Below are 7,343 nucleotides of genomic sequence, written 5' to 3' on the forward strand. Positions count from 1 at the left end.
GTCTAAGCCCAATGTATAACATGGGCTGGATCTGGGAGCATAAATTGGCGCAATCACCAAAACCCAAGACGAAATCATTTCTCCATTTATTTAATTTTTGAAATTAGGTCGCTTCCCCTTTTCCCTCGTTCCAAACCAGCATTGACACTCGTTCACATTTTCACAAATGAACTTCAACCCTAGCCTTATCTTTCTCTCAAATCCCAATCCACAACAACCTGAATTGCTCAATGCCGGACATCCTTGGATCAGTTCGAAGTTCCTTGGTGTTCCGGTCCACTTCCGGGGACGATGGCGGAGGTTTCGATGGCCTGGTCGATAAGATTGGCACCAGCGTCCGTAAATCGCGCATCAGTTTGTTCTCGAGGCCGCAGGTAACGGAATTTCCGCCAATCAGGAGGTAAGATACTCGTCCTATCCGATAAAGAAAGGGCAAGTTGATTGGGTGTGGTGCATTTGGTCGCGTTTATATGGGGATGAATATCGATTCTGGAGAGCTTCTCGCCGTGAACCAGGTTGGTGAATTCTAGTATTGGTTACGAAGGTAATTTTTGTGAATTTGATATTGACATTGTGCCGATTACATGATTAGGTTTTAATTGCAGCAAATTGTGCATCAAAGGAGAAAGCAAAGGTGAGATATCACTTCCGTTATTTATTTTCTCCCCTAGTTTCTTCTGTTGAGTTTTGCATTACTCTATGGATTTTCTGTGGTTGATTCATGGTACGGTTAGCATTTGTAAAAGCGTAATTTATGTATGGCTATTGGGAGACGAACCTTTGGTATTGGCAATTAAAGGCTATGTGTTTGTGTTATAAGGAACAGGCACGGTAGCATATTTTTTGTATTGATCTCCTGAATTTAATTGATTGTTGCAATAGGCCCATATAGAAGAGCTTGAAATCATAAGTGGCAAGCTATGTAATCTTCAGCCCAATGTATTATCTATTCGGTCCGTCTAATTACTTTTTCATATGCTGAGTCTCTCTGAACTATGTTTTTCCTGGTCCACTCTCCAAAGAGTTAAGTTGGTGTAAAGTTCTTGCACACTGAAAAAATGGTATAGGAGGATCTTTTTTGAATCAGCAGAGTCCTAATGTGTTGCAGTAATTATTTAGCAGACATGCTGGTTGATTGGATGCAATTTTAGATTTCAAATATATGTACTCATATGCACCTTTTGTAATGTCCTCACCCATAGAGGTGTTTGAACATTCTGGAAACTCATGCTAATAATCATCATGAAGGGGTGAATTTTGCCTTTCTTTTTGTTGTTTTTGGTCCCAGTATTCAGATCTCCACTGAAATAGGTTCAGCATGAAAATCGAGAAATGTCTTAAGACATTGTCACACACTTTTTCTGAAGGTGCAACATAGACCACAATTATTCAATATGTTGGATTTGAAAACCCACAATATAATGCATCTTAGTTCTTATTTATGATAGTGCCTCTTAACTTTCAGAGGAGGATACAGAATTAGTTATCAAACAAATCAGCATGTCTTTCTATATGCATATATCTAGTCCCCCCATGATCATTTAATGTAAGATGGACGACTATTAGTTGCCTGATTTTGTTGGCTATACCGATGCATGTTTATTTGAAAGATAGTTGAGATTCTTTGGTTCTTGTTAGTTTAGACATGGAAATTAGTCGATGTCTTTGTGGTTATTTGAAGTGGGAAAACTCCTGAACATTTGAGCATTCTCCTTATGTACATCAAGAAAGCATTGTCTCGGATTCTTCAGTTATATTTTACACTTAGTCTAAAGTCATGCATATATTGATTTTAATGTTTGTTAATTTAGTGTATGGGAGAATTCATCACGTCTGGTCCTCTTGAGTTGTTTCACCTTGATATTGTATGTGGTCTGAGATTCCCCTTTGAAATCGTTATGGATATCTTATGCTTACTTGGACAACCTTCAGTTGGAATTTCCAAAAATTAAATGAAATTTGGGAAAAATAAGGTCCCCCATTTTAAAACCAACGTCACATTCCCTACAGCCTATCCTTATTGATGGAATATAATGCACTACAGATCCTTAGTTGAATCATAATTGTATAGTATGTTTTCTGTCTGTGTTTTTGTGCATGTCTTTTATTAAAGAGGAAAACATGTTTTATATTTGGTTAAACCTATTTTTAAGAAAAAGAAGCATGATTTTTAGGAGGAAATGAAATGATTAGGTTAGCATGCAATAATTTGTCATAAATTCTTGTTGACTTGTCATCCAAGTATCACTAACAGCCACCTTTGATTTGTCCTTATGTTTCCTGATGCATGTACATGATGGAACCCGTCTTTGCCATGGTTTTTCAAAATTTTCCATCAAAAGTATCATTAAGAATCTGTAAAGAAAATTCTTCTTGTTCCCTCCTAACCCAAATCCATTGCAATCACTACAAACTGTAGGGTTTTAATTGGTTGGTGAGGTCAAAAAACAATGCTGCATGGAGGAAAGGTTTATGGCAAACAGAAAGGGTACCAAAGAAAGTCGTTACTTTTTCTTTCTTTTTCTTTTTTTTTCCTTTCTGATTGAGAAGGTGAATTTTGAATGATATGAGCAGGGACCAGATTTCATGATATTATGTTTTTTTTTTCCTTTTCTCCTTTTGTAGTTTCAGAAGGCGAAGATCTGTAGATGCGTGGAAGACCTGGATTCTTGATCAAAAGTAAGTTGCTCTTATCACATCTAAAACATATATACGTGGCAGCTATTCAGCCTAAAATTAAAAATTTTGTCTTTATAAAGATTTTCAAGTTATAGGTCCCCTTGTGGTTGGTTGTCCCACTCGTGTGTTCGTATCTCATATGGTGCGACTTTATTTCGTTTTGGTAGGACACGGGGGTATTTTTCTTGATATTGGACCCTCATAGAAGAAAATACAAAGGATTCCAATGTTTTCTTTTGTCCCCGTTATCATAAATATTGAGATGGACACACATGATCAATATGAAATTATAAGTCTCACATGATTCATGTGAAATTGTGTGTTGATCTCTATTTAGGATAGTTAGGACAAAAAAACATTGAAATTTGTGGGAGTATATATATATATAGGGAAATGATAATGTATGTCTTTAAGGCACTAGATTAGAATAAAAAATGTGCATTCAAATTTGAAAAAGACAATTATTTTAAATTTAAAAAATTAGGTGAGAGAGTAGTCGTATGCCTTTTTAAGTAGCAAAAACGTTAGTGTATTTATTGACATTGGACATCTACTCCCTCTCTCTCTCAGAGAAAACCCAAACAACGTATGTTTCATGTCTTTTTCTACCAAATGGATAAGGTTGAAGAAAACCAGTAGAAACCCTAGTGGTTCTAATTGAAAACCCAATTTCATGGAGCCTTCTCAAATACGCAAATTGCTCCTTGGAAGCAGAAGATATAACCTACATGGATAACTAACTTAGTAAGCCACATATGACTTTTCCACAATTTCTGAAAACATTAAAAATATTCTGCTTCTCTAGCTAGCAGAAGAAAACATAATAGAGGGAGACAATATAGAATTTGGATGGTCCCATGTATATATAAATATTTATCCACATAAAGGAAATGGTCAAATATTTGGATCTGGTTTTCCTTGGGGACTAAAGAATTTGGGGGTAGTAGATATCGTAGATATGGTGGGTGGGGTCCAAAAAGGAAGAATGATAGGTGGTCGTTTTATGACAAAAGTGGATCCTTTTAGTGCTGACGCCACAATTGCCTTTCACCCACAAGAATCACATAATATTTATCTAATTTTTATTCCTCATGATTACTTTTTTAAAAAAATTCTTTTGTGTCATTTCCATTTGCTGCATGTGTTAGTAGATTTGGATCATTAATTGTTGTTTGTAGCTAGTACCCTCTTTGGTTGGATAATAAAAGTATTCTAAGCAAGTTGTGTGACAATAATGGATATATGTGGAGTTTTTTTTGGTTTTAGTATTCTTACGTATATTTTTTTTGGGTATTTATCGCTCATTTGCAATTTATTAGAGAACTAGCACATTGTCGTTGTTAGAAACAAGGACACCTATTTGTCTTTAGTGGTGTCGTTATTACAAACAACGGTACTTATTTGTTTTTAGTGGTTCTGTTGTTACAAATAGCGGCACTTTTTTATTTTTATTGAAGTCGCTTCTTCAAACATCGACTTCCATTCAATTACAAAGGAGCCGCTTTTATCAACAACGGCACACTAATGCCGCTTTTTAAACCGCGGCACACTTTTAAAACAAAATCTTGCAGCAGTCAACAGTCGCGTCGCACACTCGCACTCAATCGTCGACCGCTGGTTACACACGCATTTTAATTGAATAATTTATGTGTTAGAACGCTGAGTCTTGTATTAGTAGTTGTTCTCTATGTGCCACGTTTTCACCGCATTAAGCAGTTTTGCCTTACTTTCAAACACTTGCTTGACTTCTAAGTCACATTCAATCCCCTGATTAACATAATCCCAATCCGTGTATATTGCATCATCAAAATTAACATCTTCAAATTTAGGTATTTGTGGCACCAGGAAAGTATGGGGCCCAACATTTTCTTCAGTGTCACCAACATCATCATCCTCATCCGCAACCTCACTAGCATCAGATTCTATGTAACTTTCCTCATCTTCAACCTCAACATCGCTGTTCGGAACCGCCTGCTCAAAATAATCGGTGTTTTCACTACCACACATTTCTGGGATCAACGTTACATTAACATCCGGTAAATGATGTTGTGAAGAAGAACTTTCACCAGTTGTCTGGGTACAATCAACCCAAGGAGCAGATTGACTGTAATCGTACTCATATTCATATGGAAAATCTTGATTTCTTCGTGAAGTCATTATCACCTTCATATTACAATATTTCTATACAAATTAAAATAATCAAGTTAATATTTCAATTAAAATAATCAAGAGAACATTAACAATTCATAAACAATATTCGTTTGTTACGGTTTAGTTGCTCGACGATTATTGGAAACCACTGAACTCAAACACTCTCTTCCTCTTTGTATTGTTTCTTTTGTTTATGCGTATGGGAGAGTGTCTCTAGTTTGGTTTATAGACGGAAGAAGTCGTTGTTCACAATTGTGGCATTGTTTTGGATTCCTTGATGCTGTCGTGGGGAATAGCAGCATAACCTTGGATTTTGGAAAACCGCTACTGCTAAGAGCGACACCCTCATGTCGCTGTTGGAATATGGGATGTAGTTGTTCAGATCTCATTGTGCCGCTGTTTCAAATAGCAGCAACTGTCCTGTCTACTACAACGGCACCACTAAAGACAAATAGGTACCCAATAAAAATACGTACAGATGCTAAAACTAAAAAAAAATATGTTACTAGGGTTTTAACTTTTAAGGGTTTTAGAAATTACTAATCAAAACCCTAAAATTTTTATGATTTTTCACCTCTGGACTTGAATGTTCATTTCATAATCACTAATCTATTTTAGGGTTTTTGATGCTTATAATTATGAATGTTCTTTTCATCATTTTTAATAGTAACATTTGGGCTTAATCAGTCAATCTTTTTTTTTTTGTCAACCACCCTCATATGAGATTTGTTAAGAGATATACACGAATTGAATGGTATCTAAAATTTCGAGCTTTCACTCTCGTTTACCTACCAAAAAAAAGGTTAATACTTTTTTAAAGAATCCATTTCTCCGACCATCATACAAGATTATGATAATGTGGCAAATCAACCGACCCACATAATTTTACATTTAAACAGATGAATGTGGCAAAACTTTTGCTGAGCTAATAACCAAAAGCTACTAAAACCAATTAACAAAACCCACATACGAATATAAAGCAACCCAAAAATGGGTGTGAAAGGGGAGTTCCAAAAAATTGTTGCATTATTATTCAAGGGTTGCATTCCAATTGGCTTTCCAGAACTTTCTTTTTTTGGCACAGCATGGTCAGTGGGGCTTTTGTTTTTTTGTGAATACACACACAAACCTCTCAAAATCCCTTCCTTAACTACCAAGAATGCAATTGCGTTCTTTGAAAAACCCATTTTTTCCAAACTATAATATATATTCACTTTGCCTAATGTGTTACACATGGAAATGCATCACTCCATTTATATATATATATCATGTAATGGATCAGATCAAATCAAGCACTAGATATTTTGAAAAGAGTTTTCCTTTAATAATTTTCATAAAATATATGAAAAAACTAACTACTTTAATTTAGGGGGAAGAAAGAATTTTTCAAAACTTTGGTTTTTTTTTTCCTTCTTGAAACAAACGAAGCCCAACTATTTGAATATAAAATTTAATTTTCTTACAGAGGAAGACACCTGATACGTGGAAGCAGGCAGAAAGCATTTGGCCATGGAACATGACCGGCCCCATCCATTACATAACAGGTTGGCAACACATAAAAAGGTAATATTATATTATTATGTCAATATAATATCTCCATTGAAGGAAAATAAAGAGCATATCTTTTGCAATCTAATGCACAGATTGCCCGTACATACATGTCAAACATAAGATGGTCTGACATAATTGAGCTACTTTGTAGATGTTTCATTGGAACATATATATATATCTATATATCCATCTGTAAAAGCTAGCTACTAGAGTAGTAAGTAAGGTCTCTGCATGCTTTGGAAGAAGCTTTCCCTTGTAACTTCCAGACGAACATGATACATGTATGGTCTCACTTCTCAGTGTCGGTTCGTACACTAAACCAACTTGATACCTCCATCTCTGTCCTTCCTGTACTGTGTATTATATAATGTTCTACCCAACTCTAGGGCAGCGCCACAAGCTTCTACAATGTATACAATGTAAATGTGGTGATGCTAGTCGAGTTATCGAGTAGTGAAAAGGTTAAATCTCTTGTCATTTACAGCAATCACAATGATGATTTTTTTGATGAAGAATAAGTAATGTATGAGAATTTGTGTTTTGTTGATGTAATTGAGTCAATAAAATATATTAGTACAATTGTATAAATTTGTTGATTTGATTTTTGTGTAATAGAAATAGGACCCAATATTAATTTTTGTGTAAAAATATGAGTGTGTGTATTGTGAGGTCCATCTGAGAACAAAGATATGGGAATGACATTTGTCATGCCCACATCCATGCCACATTGAAATTAAGCCAACGTATTGTTATTGTTGGAACATGAAAAATTTTATTGCCAAAATTATATATGTCCATAATTTTTCCATCTATAAATTTACATAATTTAGGTCGTAGGTCAGATAGGCATACTACCTAGATTAAAAAAAACAAACAAACTTTATTAAAGAAGCCACATAAACATGTCACATGTTTATGTAAATTTATGGATGTGTAATGCTTTCGATTTTATTGACCCATTA

At 35.1% G+C, this 7,343-nt stretch overlaps 1 long non-coding RNA gene across 1 annotated transcript; it reads left to right on the forward strand.

Annotated features, from left to right (window-relative positions):
- Positions 1-113: 113 nt before the first annotated feature.
- Positions 114-6,905, forward strand: LOC120003515. The gene is made up of 5 exons (XR_005469359.1): positions 114-515; positions 593-634; positions 2,420-2,488; positions 2,626-2,679; positions 6,296-6,905. It is a non-coding gene; the product is annotated as an uncharacterized LOC120003515 (long non-coding RNA).
- Positions 6,906-7,343: the final 438 nt, after the last annotated feature.

The sequence above is a fragment of the Tripterygium wilfordii genome, chromosome 1 (genome assembly GCF_013401445.1).
Source record: "Tripterygium wilfordii isolate XIE 37 chromosome 1, ASM1340144v1, whole genome shotgun sequence".
In the NCBI taxonomy this organism is placed as follows: Eukaryota; Viridiplantae; Streptophyta; class Magnoliopsida; order Celastrales; family Celastraceae; genus Tripterygium; species Tripterygium wilfordii.